The 14177-nt window shown below is 39.2% G+C and overlaps 1 protein-coding gene across 2 annotated transcripts in view; it reads right to left on the bottom strand.

Moving 5' to 3' along the window:
* Positions 1-14177, bottom strand: part of MPPED2 (metallophosphoesterase domain containing 2) — a 127870-nt gene that overhangs the window by 68087 nt on the left and 45606 nt on the right. The gene's annotated exons all lie outside the window — the stretch shown is intronic.

Below are 14177 nucleotides of genomic sequence, written 5' to 3'. Positions count from 1 at the left end.
GGGACCACAGTGCTTCTTAAATACTTACCTGGGAAGGAAGGAAGGAATATTAAAATACACACAAGGTATGGTCAGTTTCTGACACTAAAGTTAGTTTAACATTGGAAAAAAATGGATTTAAAGAGACTTTGAATTCAGATATATGTTTTCCATCATCTGCCTTATGCCATTAAATAACAGGTCTCACAGGTGGGCCAAGAACAGGCTCTCACTCGAGCTGGGCAGCTTAGCAGCTGATTTTGTTCAAGGGCATAGGCACTCCCACAGATTCCAGCACGAATATTTGTTTACACACAATCAGGTACATCCAGGAGTGCTTTGATGAAGCCTGGAAACTGCAGAACTGAGTCTAATGATAACTTCTTAAACTCACAGAAAATCCTGAGCTCATCTGCCCAGAGTCTATAAAGTCAGGAACCAACATGCTAGAGCACTAAGCAACCACAGAAAAAAACATTTTTTTTCTATAGCCAACGATGTTAAAAATTTAATTCAGCTGGTTGTTTGCAAGCTACATTTGGTAATTTGATCTTATCAACTACGTGTGAGCATAGAAGTTTTGTCTTTTTTTATTTTATTGAGGCAGAACAGAAAAAAATAATAGGCACGAGAAATGCTTTATGCATACTTGGTGGTTAGAAGTTCTAATTTGTAGCAGAATAACTTAAATACAGAAGGCAACCCACTGCCTACTTCAGACTAGCAATTATTTCTCTGCAGAGTTACCGTAATTTGATTTGCTCAACACTTGAATAGCACAACATCTGGATTAGTGCCACAGAAAACGCCATCCCAATTCCACAAAGCTTCAACTCATTCCAATTGATGTGCCACTTTGATCATGGTTAGAGCCTAGCTTCAACTAGAAATTTTGAGGTATTTAGGAGTTATGTCAGAATAATAGTCCACCTACATCTCAAGCTATCAGAGCAGTGAAACCAAGCTCTAAGTGCTTTAAAGCATCCAAACAGTGCTGTTCTAAGACTTACTGGGACAACAGACATTAAAAAATCAGTGACTGAAAGTAAACAGAAAATTAAACAGGTTTTATTAGTTTTGCTCTCCACACTGAAAAGAAAAACAATTATCACACGTCACTGTGAATCTCTTTGTCTTAAATCCCCACAGTTGTATTGAGATGTATGATCAGCAGTAGAAAATAAAGCAAAAACCCTAAGAAAAACACAGGCTTTTGAAGTATTATTCTAGTTTACTGAACTGTAAACTAAATTAGTATTTAGTATTTACTACACACTGAACTGTGTGAAAACTTCTACCTGTGTTTGCAACTTCAGCTCCCTACATAGGTGAGAAAAAACAGAAGTATATTCCAGTGTGCAATTCAGTTCCCTGCACTGGGGAGATTTAGAGTGGTTCCAGAAATCAAACTCCACGTGGGTATGTCCTGGTCTCCAATGGAAAAACACCCCCAGGAATGCACTTACTAGCAAGATTTTATCAAGTCAGACTCTAACTTGATTTTGTTAGAATTTATTCTAAAAAATTATATTTGTCAGAATATTAACAGCTAAAGTATTAGTGGGGGAAGGGCTATAGGGGAGATAGTTGTTACATTGCATTTTCCTAGGTACCATAGTTAGTATTTGTAAATAATTATATATTAATTATTCAGTAAATAATTAATTTCTAATCAATCTGTATTTACCATAAAAATACCACGTCTGCTTGCTGTGGGCCACTGAATTAATTGCCAGAACTCAGGTTCTGATGAAGTTTGCTTTAAAAAGAGATTCTGCTGCTGGCTGGACTGGATGGGAAGAGGTATTTCGGTAGACAAGTGGCTTTTTTGGGCTTGGTATTGTACCTTCTATTCCACCCAAGGCACCAGGTACAATTATCTGAGCCTTGCAGCTGGTTACCACTGCAGAAACAATCAATGGATTTTTTTCTTCTCTGCAAGGGTCTGAAATTAATAAGGTTATTATTACAGAGAAAAATTCATTTACCCAATGAAATTGCCCTGCCAAGGTGGGCAGAACTGTAATTATAGGCCACAGTGCTTTTGTATTTGGTGCCTTCCTTCCAAATACTGAAGTTAAGCCCCAACTTTTTCAATCTTATGTCACACAGTAAACACGAAGGTCCCCAAATCAACATTTCCCCACTTCCAAGTGTGTTTATTCCGGGCAACACAAAAAATAAACACTTGCTTTCATCACCACCACACACATACCTTGTTCAGAGAAATCTCTGCTTGAGCTGTGGCCAGCACTGCCTGCCCCTGGGGAGTCCAATTTTGTTTGTACACAGCAGCTATGCTTTTGCTATCCTCTGCAGTTTGCTTCCAAGCCAGCCCTGTTTTGCTTGAGGCAATCCCTATTAGAGTATGACACCAAAATCTGGTTTCGGATTTTTCTATTCATGCAATGACTCACTTACAGAAAATTCTATAATCAAAATTCATTAAGTTCCTGACCCTTCTTTCTCTCCTTTACAAACACTATGATGTTGCCAAGTAACCTTTTTTCCTACATCTTAGCTAGCTTTCTTCGCTTATTCGGTAGCGCTTGCCTACTAAGTATTTGAGAGTGAGATACTGAAGGTTATTGTGTTCAGTCCCATCAATTTATCCTACTCAAAACAGTCCTTCAAAAGAAACTTAATAAAAGTGGTGTTATTGCCAGTCCTAAAGGCTTAAGTTTTCATTCACAGCTACAGCATGGCAAACAGTAATACCAGAGTCTTCTTTTCTGCTGCATCACGAGGGGGTTGGCCTCTGAAGGCAAAGCACTGCCTGTTCAGCTTTTGGTGACACCCTGCTCACTACCTGGGCTGTGAACATCTGATCACCTCACAAACCAGCAGCTGGGGATTACAGACCGGCATTTCTAAAAGCTCTGACATAGTTGTGCACCTGACCCCCACCGCAGTTCAACAGCAGATAAAACAATTATTTCATCCCTGTCCACCACCACTCTGCTCAATCAGAGCACATACCTAAGAAACTCAACTTCATTCTTTACCTTTGCTCCAAACACAGTCTGTACAGCTCACTTTGACACTCTCCATCACCACCAACACTTTATTTTTTCAGTCTTCTTGGTGTGACAGACTGAAACGCTTTACAGATTGTTTGATGACTGTATTTGGAAAAGCATGCTCATGGAGACATGTTCATACATTAGGATTGATACAGTAATCAGAAAACAGAAAACAACCTAAAATAGCCAACTATCAGAATGAATGAGGATTTTTTTTTTGTTTTAGTCTAAGTTAGTAAATTACGTTGAGCATCCAGATATTTATCAGTCCTAAGATATGTTACACCTTAGAAAATCGGGCACTTGGCTGTTTTTAAAAAAGTTTATGTAAGACCCAGAAAGAAATCCCATAAGGCAGTTGAGCAATGACTGCTTTCCAAGATCGTGACAGTAATGTAAGATCTGTCACATTTAATGCATTTATGACAAGGGTTCAGGAATCAGAAGGGACAACGTAACCTTCATACACTTCTGTAAGAACCTTGTTTATCAGATAAATACTTGGCTTTACTAAACTGCCCTCACCACCAGTTGTTCTCTTTTGGAGCAGGAGTCCCTCAGGTACAAACCTCAAATTTGCAGTTCCTCACACGTTGCTGCAGCTGAACCAAATGACAGCATGAGCCAGGCTCTGATCTGGCTTGCTAGGATACCACTCCTCAGCACCTTCCTCCAAGCCCACGGTTATCCTGGCACTTCCACAACAGCAGGGCCATGCAGGTGAGTGCCACCCTGCCCTGCCCTGCCAGCTGTGACACAGCAGCCCACACACTGGGACAGCCCATGGCACCGCTCCCGGGGACTGCACGGCCTTGAGGTTGGTGTACACTTTCCTCATCCATCAAACAGCAAGTTTCATCACGGCTTCATGCTTCAAAAGCGGAGATTAAATAAGCAAGAATGAGCGACACACGTTATCAAGGAGATTTTAACAGCAAGGTAGTGGGGGCTAAGTTCAGAAACTCACAAGAGAGGAACACATTGGGCCTCTCACCAGAGGCAAAGGACTTGATTTAGGATGTCATGCTGTGGGACAGACATGTCAGCTGTGTATTTCAGCCCAAGCTTACACTGGTTACTCATAGTATAAATCAGCAGCGTTGGAAAGCACCTCTGAGACAGAGAGGGCAGTGCAGCCCTCCTACAGACAGCTGCAGGCACAACTACACTGGGACCCTGTCTCAAAAAAATTAAGAAAGGACACAAGCACCATTTTTCTGAAAGAAATAAAGTCTGATTGCAAATGATAATTCTGCATGGGTGAGTTTAAATGCTGAAAATAAGGGTATCCGGCTGCATTAGCCGGTCCCTGGGAATGCCTGTGCTTGGAGAGCCAAGCCCAGAGCCTGTTTGCTTCCCTGCTCTCTCGGGTTTTGAGATATGCAGACTCCAAATCCCCTCTTAGAGTGTAATTCCCAAGAAACCAATTCATCCATGAAGATGGAATAAAAATCTTAAACATTAAGCCAGGAAAAATTTCCAGTACCTAACACTGATAAATCACTCCGATGAACGCAGCACCTATGCTGGATAAAACATTTACAGACACTGAAAATCCCTCCTCTGCCCCCACCTCCTACAATTCACATCAGCCTTGTTCCTGCTTACAATCCACCACACTTCAGGCTGGCTCTGCTGGCATTGCTTCAGGTGAACAAGTCAGCAGGCAGCACAGAAAACCATGTCATTTTACCCTTTCCCAGGCTCACCAGATGCATGAATAGTCCTGTGACATACAAGCCCATGTCCCTCCTAGACTGTGTCACATCATATGCTGGGCCTTTTCATCTCAATAATTACTCCACTGGGTATATCTGTGACTGAATTTGTGGGTTTGTTTTTTATGACATCTAAATTAGCATTCATTATACATCCATTTATGCATAGACTTCAAGTCTGTGTGCCACATAAAGTCCGTGTGTGTTGGTGCACTTACTCTGTCTTGGGAGTTACTTGCAGACATGCTATCTAGGAACTACTTCATATTTAAAACATATCTATATAACTAGCTTTTAAAAACCCACCTACTCATACTTGCTATGAGCAGTCATCATGGTATTTATTTACAGTCTAGCTTCCTCTTGTAAAATTTCATACTCTTCTTGCTACTTCTATTTTCAAAATTTGTAAACCAAATACTTCTTCAAAGAGCCAGTTAGCTTGGTATATTTATTTTAGGATTAAAATGCAAACATTTTCTGCAAAAACACTTTTAAAAGTTTGTTTCTAAGTGCAGCTGTAGCTCCCCCTCCTCAGCTAAGGGAATGAAAGACAATTGTTTTGAACCCAGAAAACAAAAGCAATATATTTTCTACATCTTCAGGTTATTTTCTTTTTTTTTTTTTTTAATTCATACATCTGTCTCTACACATGCTCCCTCTGGCATGGAAAGTTCATGAGAAAAGAATGGGAATTTCTGTGAAAACTCCTTGCTACAGTACTTACAGTATTTGTTTCTGTATGCAAATCTCACAGCTTTGTTAAACGGTGATATTTGTTACTGCTCTTAAGAGCCAGTCCCAAGTCCTGGAATAGGGTGATCATGTGAAACCTGTGGCTTAATTATTTTTGTCAAAATATGTCAATAAGTCTCTCAGTTGAAGAAAAATGCCTGAAATGCACCTGTATGCCCTGCAGCATCCAAGAAATGGAATGAAAGTAAAGGATGTGTAATGTTCCTATATAAAACCAAATAAAACTCAGGACTATTAGGTCAACCTCATAACTTTAGAACCAGTTTTTAATGCCACAAACTAGAAGGACTGTATTGAAACCAAGCTGTAAATGTGTCTACATTTTGAAGCAAAAATTTAAAATCTTAATTTAAAAATCTTCCAAGCATTAACATAAATGTACCATCATTTAAAATGTAGTGTCATTTAAGTTTATTAGAGCAGAATGATGGACACATTACTGAAGACTTTATACAGCATCAGATTAAAAACTGCAACTCCAGCATCATGTGTGGGGTTCTTCTTTAGAACTTCCTCAAAATCATTTGAGCTGCTTCCCTGTCCCAAAGAGCAAGTTTCCTTTGCCTGTGTGCTCAGCACTGCACATCCCAGCTGCTCTGGACACAGTTCCCTAAATCTGGAAGGCATCTTGAAAGACCCAGACATTTTTCTTCCACTGAAGTACTCTTATTTCTTACAGTTATCACCATGACAGCACCCATCTCAACACCCAACACTTCAGCTCCCCCGTGTATCTCAGCTGCAGGGTAAATGCAGTCCTAAATGAGACCCTACACGATGAGGGCCCAATCATATGAACCTTGTACCCTCCGATGAAAGGTGGACAGTCTGCAAATCCTTGTGCATCATTTAGATACCCAGTCAGGAAAACATACACATGCCCATACACAGAGCTGATTTTTTGAAAAAGCACATGCTGAAGACACAAAGCCAAACACTAATTTCCTCTCGGTAAACACAATGAATGCCAAAATATAGCATTGCTTTAGCTGGCCACTGTCAGCCTTTAATTGTTTAAATCATACATATTAATGCTTTTGTTAACTTGACTCCATCTTCCAGTATGGCCAAACATCAAGATAACATCTGGTTTTGTCTCTGACTGAAAACAAAGTGATGCAAATACCTTTCAACACTCTCACTGGTAGGCTTTAAATGTACAAGCACTCGTATCTAAGAATAGACTACCCCAAATTCACTAGAAAGCCACACCTCTTCTGGAAACCTCCATGTACGTGTGTCACCCACCAAAGCCTTAGAGGGTTCTGGAAACTGTAAAACAGAGGTCTGATATTTATTTCAGAAATGGCATTAATTGTGTCTCGGTGCAATGCGGGGAGGAAAAAAAAAAATTACATTTACAAACCCACAGGAGGATTCAATGCACTGCTCAGCAGCTTACTGCTAACGCTTCCAACAATTACAGCTGCAGGGAAATGATGGATCTTTTTATTACAGGTTCTGGAGCTGTTTTACTTCCAGTGAGATTTATGAGATTAAACAGAAAAGACCTACATTATCCACCGTCATCATTTGAGCAAACTTAGGAAAACTCTCTTTTATAAGGAATTTATAATAATACATCTTCTCAGCCCGATTTAAACCTCAACTAATTAAGAGTCCAAACTCTGTTAATCCCAGATTCTGGTCAGTAATAAAACCCGAAAGAGCTAAAATCCAGATTTGCTATGGCATTCTTTGGGGGCAAATAGTCAGCTGGTCTTTTCTGAAGTACCTAACCTCCTCCTTTGATATTAATGGGAATTCAGAAACTGAATTGCTTGAGTGCTTTTGAAAATCCTATTAATCATCCCTTTGCAGACAAAATTTCTTTTTAGTCAGTGCAATATCTTCTAAAATTTGGGTATCAGTGGCTTTCCAAAGGTGAGAGAAGCCAAACAGAACTGAAAAAAAGTATCAATACCAGTATCAGCATCACCCTGAGGCACAGACAAAAGTTTCCTTTAAATAAAATAGTAAACTGCCATTTTTATGCTGGTATGGTTTCAATTTAAATTCATTAAGAAGCACTTTTCTCACATTCTTTTGTTGTTGTTGTTGGGGAACTGCTATAAATTATGTCTTCCCCCCACCCTGACAGAAGTCATTTGTTGATAAAACTACACCTACTAGGAAGGGAAGTCAATAAGCTCTCTACACTGAAAGCAGACTTTTATTTCCCTACTATAAGCTCTACAAACACCAACTCATTAAATATACTCAACAAGTACAATCTGGCATCCCAAATTTAGATCTGGTTTTAATTTAAGGACAACGAGGTTTGAAAAATACACATTTTGATATCTTGGGAAGAGTGAGGCTCAATTAATGTGTGGTATCCCTCCAATCATTTCAACTGCAGGAATCATAAAATAGGGTGGATTTATTTCTAGGATGGAAACCACAGAGAAGGCTTTAGCCCTTGCTTCAACAGTAAAACAGCTTTTCCCAAAATGTTACGCAAATTCATCCCTAAACAAACAGAATTAGATGTCCAGGACACAATAAATTTAATTGGTTTTGTTTGACGTGCCATCTTTCTCAGAAATTAGGACAATTCTGGTCAGAGGGACCAAAGGTCACAAGGTTCTGTCAAAAAAGAATTGTATAAGTATGTTTTGCAGTATGTATTCCATTTTTTATGGTCATTTAAATTAAGAATCAAATCTGGAATGTCCTAAAATGTACAGAATTCATAAGCATAAATCATTACTTTTTCTTGGAGATGACAAATTCAGCAAGTAGACAATAACTCTTAAGTTATTGAGTATTATTAAGTAATAGGGAAACTGGGCAACTGGACCTGAAGATGAAATTTTGAGAACTGATTTTCTTCAGAATTTGCTATCAAATCTAAAATCTTCCCATGTTTCAGACACAAATCTGCAGCGTTTAGATACCCACAGGATTAAGCCCAGAGTGTTTGCAGAGAATCACTTGAGGTTGGTTCTGACTTTTTTTACCCCAATAGATATTTGGTCTAAATTACAGTGACTACTTGAAATTTCAGCTCTAGAAACACAAGTGCTCTTCTTTAAGCCAAAAGTTAAGTACACAGTGCAAGCAAGAAGCTCTGCCCTTAGTCTTCTCAATCATTTTCCTTTCTGACCTGAAGGTATCACCCTCTCCAGGGATGAGATGCAATTCAATCTCCATGTAAGCAAAGTGTTGGCCCTCTCCTAAACAGAGGGCTAATCACGAGTCTCTCCCCTGCTCTGCCTTATGATTTGACTTCCACAGGGGTGATGGAACTGAATCCAAAAAAAAAAAACCAAGAAAACCCAACCTGTTCAAAGGAAAGACAATTCATGCTGGGTGAACACTCCCAGTTCCCATTTTTAAGCTACTAAAGGCACAGAGTGCCATCAGCACGCCTGTGAAGTTGTGACTGGTGTTAGCAGGAGATCGGTGGAAAAAACAGACTGGAACATGCAACTCGGAAAAGAAATTTGCCGGTATTCATGCAGCATGATATACTATTTTGAGAAAGTAAATTGGCAGACATCATATGTCATCTGCAAAATGAATTGGTGTATCTGAACCAGTACAAAAATCTGTCGCTGTTAGGGGGTATATTCTCTCCTGCACCTGAGCTCTAACAAACTTCTTGAAGATATTAGTCACAAAATGCTTCCCATCAAAATCCGAGCATCTAACACTGTTTTCCTACTAAATGACACTCTTCATAATAGCCATGCTGTCTTAAAAGGCCTTCTGCCATTAAGTCTCATGTATATGAACTATTTCAACCCTTGTCAAAGGTTTCTTTTCATTTGTCTACCTCCTAAGGTTTAAGAAGCTTTCTGCAGGGAAGAGGATAATACACAGACAGCAATTTAGCTCTCCTTCTAAAGTTAAGTCCTAGTTTTTAATAGGAATAGAGAAGAGATTATTAAACTAACTTCCACCAACACAAAAATACAGGTTCCTGCTCAGCATCCAGGTTACCAAAAGGCTCAGTTCTACATTAAAATGGTTAATTGGAATTAGGGAAACTCTCATGTTATATAGTCACACAGTTGGCTTAATATCTCTGTATTCCTAGAAATTCCATTGCCCCAAATTTTGACACCAGTTATCTTAAGCTCAGGTCTAGATCTAGACTGGTGAGAGTTTGGAATCAGTCTCAGCGTATATAGAAAAAATAAACAGTTACCTCATAAAATTTTCTTTGTTGTAAGGGGGGAAAACAAACAAACAAACAAAAAAGCAAACAAACAAAACCAAATCATCAAAAAAACCCCAACAACCAAGAACCAATTTCTGCCCTTAGATATGCTTTCAACCTTTCACAGAAACTTTGCTGGAGACACAGAAACGTAAAAGACAACTTTGGGCATAAAACTCTCCTGGAGAGAATTTAGCACTTTAATCTTTCTATCCTTTATCTTTCTAGTGCAATTGTCTTCATTGCGGCTAACAGGGTCTCCCTGACACATGCAGCTAACATAAAATCCAGTCACAGACAGAACTGGGTTCAAGCAGCACACTGCTGCAATTCCTCGGTGACTGGGTTGGAGAGGGCTGTAGTGCCACAGATACTGAAAGCAGGTTCTGTGTTTGTAAAACACTGTGCCAAATACAGTCCCAGCTAAAGAGGTATTCTTCCAGATAGCTCTATCCCTCTTTTCTCTCTCTCCAGCATTAAATAACTCATGACAAGGAAACCACAGGTCAAATAGTACACATTCCACGATATTTCAAGACACAAACATTCGTTTGAGTGAGAAAAGGCTTGGTAGATAAAGCTAAAGCAGGTGGGGGAGAAAAAAAAAAAATCTCATGTCTGCACCAGCAGAAAGCTGCACAAAGGTAACTCCAGCTGGAGATACTCCCTAGAAATGCACAATTCATTCTGACTTACTTTCTTCCCCTTTTCATTTTCTTTTTCAAATCTCACTCATTATTTGGTGTTCTTATTCACTTTCTCCTAAACCACAAGTATTGTGTGACAGAGGCTGCTGAACTCGGGACCAGCGTCTTCATATAGAAAATAAAAAATATCTTATGGATAGAAACCAGCACTGACTTTTTTTGTTGCACCGTCCCTTTAACTTGTCTGTGGCATTTATTTGACACACATCACGTTTAGACAGTATTATGAGAAGCAGTGCTGCATATACAATCAGGAGGTTTTATCAATAATGGAGTTAATGGGCAGAGGGTTTGTGGGCAGCCACAGTGTTACAGGTTATCTAAGAACATTTCTCTTTTGCTTATACTTCTATCATAAAAATTAATGACTTAAAAGTCCTCAGTGGGAGTATCTAGGACATTCGTATTTATCAGAACTGTTACTGGCTTCTGCAGTTAGCAATTATTCTTACTGGATTAAACCAATTATTTGCAAAGATGCATCCCCAAAAATCAAATAAATCCAAAAATGAATTATAGTCAAGATAGAAATTTACCTCGGGGATACTTTTAGAAAACTCAATTTAAAAACACATTTACTTTTGCCTCTGTGCCAGTAACAAAGGCAGGGGGAAAGAGGGAAGAACAACAGAATCATTTTGCTTTCAATGTTATCTACAAGTCAATTCCAAAGCCAAATGAGCTGAAACCCCTCAATATACAGCTTCTATCCCTGAAAAGTAGGCAGGTATTACCACATACAACTCAGAGGTTGCTGCTAATTGTACAAACCTGCTTAATAATACTTAATATGCAACAGAATACAAGACTTTGAAAACTTGCTGCTTCCAAACCCTTGCATTGTGCGCAATCAAAATTTTGGTTCACGTGACAGATGCAGAAGCACACTGCAGAAAGTGATTTCTATGGCAGATACAAAAAGCAAACACTTGTAGTTCGAAATTTAGAGAAAGAACATCGCAAGGAGAAGCCCCAGGAAGGAGGAAAACGAGCTGCACCACATAACATTTTACGATAGCAAACGAGACGCGGGCAATGTAATTTCCACTTACGTGATTCATTTTATAAGCAATGCAAATGCAATCTCGCTGATTACCCTCCAAAACAAAAGAGGGAATTTCATTACCTCAGCCAGAGCAATTAGACATGCAAAAATCAAAACATCCTATCTGCAGCAGAACAAATAGAAACAGTCATTTCACATTCGGATGGGAATAACCAAGGTGGGTGAAATTCATTCTGTTGTGGTGGGTGCTGGTAAGGCATAAACTGAATCTTGCAGCATTTAAGCTCACGCAGTCAGTGGTACATAAGGCCTCATGCACAGAGATTAATTCCACCAAACTTGTCATAAATGAGCTAGAAGACACCTCAGATCCTCCATGCCAGGAGGTAAAAAACCCTCAAACAATAACAAAACAAAACTAAACTAACAAACAAAAAAAACCTCCACCAAAATCAAAACTGAACACCTTTTTTATGCAAAAGAATCTGTTTCAGCTTTTATTTATCCTCTGGTTTCTTGAAATTTGAGAATAGGAGGTTACTCTGAAGCAAGTCAGGCTGTGTGAATTAGGAGTATACCATTGCTTGTTCTATATGGATCCCCAGGGAGTCTATTTATTAGGCACAGTTCTGTTTTCTGATTTAACTTAAGCACTTTTCCTAGAGAATATGAGTGTCCACACCAAGAGGAATTTCTGAGTAACAGCTGCAGAACAGCCTTTTTCTGTAGGAACTCTCTTGAATCAGATTCCCTATATGGATACACGGTCTTGATTTTCATCTTCATAGTCCTCTTAGTACTAAAAAGGAAAATAAAAATCTTTTTAATAGGTATTCTCATAACAATAACTTCAGAAAAGCTTCAGCTACTTGAAAATTAGAAATAAAACTGAAAGTTTTATTACCAAAAAAAAATAAATAAAGGGAATATCAGGGCACTCATTGTCAGTTATAGTAACTTGGGTGGGTTGCTTTTTGTTAAACCATCAAAACCATTTTTGCTTTGACTAAGAATACATGTAAAACTGCACCCACCTACCCATCCTCTGTAATATTTCTCAGCACCTAAATGACATGCTAGCTCTTTTCCCTTTACCCATTATGGAGCAGGAAAAGATACATTCCAGGGACAGACTAGAACAGAATTCCACAGCACCTTTGCAAGGCTATGGGGAAGTGCAATTTAAAAAAAAAAAAAAAAAAAACAAAACACTTCCATGAGTTTTCAGCAAAAAAATCATTACTAAACATTCTGTAAAAGATATTAGAGCACCTTTGACAGGCTTACAACTATTAGGGTAGTTTATAAGTAAGGAAACAAACTGTTGCTTAAGTTGCTTAAGGAGATGGAAAAAAAAAAACCTGCAAAAAACATGCAACTGTTAAAAACCTGGGAACAGCTGTCTTAACCATTTCTTCCTTTACATCTGGATCCATTGGGCTTTTATTTTTTCTTTATATTTCTTCATTTTGGCAGTGCCACTGAGATTTCCAGTTGCACGGCTTACTGAATTCAGTAAAGTCAAAGTTCCCAGTGACCACAACAGCACAGGAATGTGAGCTAAGAGAAACTACTTCGTTCACATCAGTACTGTTACAGTCACCTATACTAAACAAAAAATCAGCAGTTAAGATTCTTAGTTCTTTGACTGGAGTGACTAATTTCCTGCAACCTTTCTCCTCCTTCCTCCCTCCAAACGTTTTGGCAATCAGGAACAGACTTACAGACTGTTTCATAACAAATACAGCCCTTAAGGGCAAAACTGGCAAGATACTCAAGTCTGTTCCAGAAATCCCTTCTGCAATTCATTATTCCATCTAGTTCTACTCTAGTGTTTTACTCTAGCCTATAAAATCTTGAGCTCCTTCATCTTCTGCAGACTGTGAAGGCTAACTATACTCCAAAAGGGCAAACCCATCTCTTTCTAGAATTAAAAGGCTCTGGCCTATCTGCCTTCTGGAAAATCAACTGCTCTAAACCTTTTCTCAAGAATGGCTTTGTCTGAAGGCTGCTGTAGAAACCAAATGGTAACAGTGCACAGAGTCTTTCCAGTAGAGACTACTTTTGCATAAGAAAGCATCTCTAGCACTTTTTTTCCCCTACTGGTATTACCTACAGTAACAAGGACCACGTCTACTTCTCTCCTTGTCAAATAACATGATAGATTTTTTTTAAAAAATTATCATTTTTCACTGATGAAGAGAATATCACGAAGTTCCAAAGAGCTGTGCTCATCTCGCCCACACAAATGACATTTTCTCATCTGAAACATCACAACCTCCCCAAAGACCATTTCTCACCAACATAATACTTTGCTGTTACTGTGACTTGATACCTGCATACCCTTTGGAGCGTGTCACCAAGACAGCAGCAAATACAGCTTAGTTTAACAAGCACAGGTGTATTATTTTTGCAAAACAGCAAAATCACTTCGTGTAGATCACTGACATTCCCTGTGTCACAATACCTGTCCTTATAAGCCAAGCTCCCTCTGTGCACACACGCACACCCCCACGGAACATGATCCAGTAAGTCGCTCTGCCCTTGACCTTTGCTAAATACCCATGCCCAGGGAATTGCCTGAATTACAGACTTGCCATTGAACTATTTCTCAGTATGAGGCGACCTGCCAGGTGTATGCACCACCAGCCCCAAGACGTGTAGTAAGCAGGGGTTTGCCTGGCTGTGCTCGACACAGGCAAGCCAGCTATCCAAAGGGAATCTAACCTCACAGGAATTTAACAAGGTCTCTGACTCTGGCATGTGCCACTCACTTTTCAGCTCCCAGCCTCATGGCAAAAATGCAATTCCAGTCCAAGC

The sequence above is a fragment of the Lepidothrix coronata genome, unplaced genomic scaffold, assembly GCF_001604755.1.
Source record: "Lepidothrix coronata isolate B3197 unplaced genomic scaffold, Lepidothrix_coronata-1.0 Scaffold133, whole genome shotgun sequence".
NCBI classification, from domain to species: domain Eukaryota; kingdom Metazoa; phylum Chordata; class Aves; order Passeriformes; family Pipridae; genus Lepidothrix; species Lepidothrix coronata.
Note: the sequence above shows the minus strand (reverse complement) of the source record. Positions and strands in the feature narration are given on the sequence as shown.